Source organism: Schistocerca cancellata, chromosome 2, assembly GCF_023864275.1.
Source record: "Schistocerca cancellata isolate TAMUIC-IGC-003103 chromosome 2, iqSchCanc2.1, whole genome shotgun sequence".
Classification (NCBI taxonomy): domain Eukaryota; kingdom Metazoa; phylum Arthropoda; class Insecta; order Orthoptera; family Acrididae; genus Schistocerca; species Schistocerca cancellata.
Window position 1 is genome coordinate 701,192,420 of NC_064627.1, and position 1,474 is coordinate 701,193,893.

Consider the following 1,474-nt stretch of genomic DNA (forward strand, 5'->3'; position numbering starts at 1 on the left):
GTATAACCCATTTTCTGTCCTGTTCCATTCGACTACAGCGAAAGAGAAAAATGTGTGTACAACATTGTGATCACATAACTAATGAGGAGGTATTGAATAGAATTGGGGAGAAGAGAAGTTTGTGGCACAACTTGACTAGAAGAAGGGATCAGTTGGTAGGACATGTTCTGAGGCATCAAGGGATCACCAATTTAGTATTGGAGGGCAGTGTGGAAGGTAAAAATCGTAGAGGGAGACCAAGAGATGAATACACTAAGCAGATTCAGAAGGCTGTAGGTTGCGGTAGGTACTGGGAGATGAAGAAGCTTGCACAGGATAGAGTAGCATGGAGAGCTGAATCAAACCAGTTTCTGGACTGAAGACCACAACAACAACAACAACAAACATAAAAGTTTTCTGAACATTGTAAACACAATATAATGTAAAAACTGTACTGGAGAAAGGAACGTTTCGAGCACGATTACAGTGGTCTACTTCTGGGTCTTCTGGTGACCCATTTACATTATGACGCGGTATGATACTCAGAACACTTTTATGTCAGTTGACTCTGGCCGCGGAAGCCTAAGCGATTATAAGATATATGTATGTATGCCTCTGTATGCACTCTATCCTCTATTTATTCCTTCATGATTCCTATGCGAGATATGACAGCAGCAGCAAAATGTTCTCATCGTCTTTCTCGAATACAGGTTTGCTGCGGTTGCCCAACTGTACCTTTCTTCCAAGTATTCCTATTTAAATTCCCATAACATCTCTGTTGCTCTATCATATGGGCTGTACACCGTCCTCTCCTATGCCAACCTTTTCATCTCAGAGTAACAAATGGCTCTGAGCACTATGGGACTTTTCTGAGGTCATTAGTCCCCTAGAACTTAGAACTACTTAAACCTAACTAAACTAAGGACATCACACACATCCATGCACGAGGCAGGATTCGAACCTGCGACCGTAGCGGTTGCGCGGTTCCAGACTGTAGCGCCTAGAACCGCTTGGTCACTCCGGCCGGCTCAGAGTAACAGCTGCACCCAAAGTTTTCGATTATATGTGGGATACACTGGTATGTAAAACTTAAGGACACAACTAACTTTCGCATAGTGTGTTACTGCCAAGCAACAAAGCTCTATGAACAGTGTATCAAACATAAAAACAACTGCCACAATATAGTACAGAAGGTAACTGAAAGAAGTACACAATGAGACGAACAGGAATTGCACTTTAATTGAAAGGCAATAATTACACTGTAACCACCGCGGTTTATGATGTTCCTCTAGACATTACAAAAGGTGGGACACGATTCTTTATAGTATGACGGCAGTGCACGCTTTTTCCACCCTGGCCATAAGACTGGTAAGCAGCTGTAGTGGTGCAGCACCCATTCCATTCCTCCTCCAGAGCAGATGTCAACTGCTGGATGGTAATCGGTGCATGTGGACGCCCTGCAATATCTCTCCCCAGAGTATACCACATCTGCTCA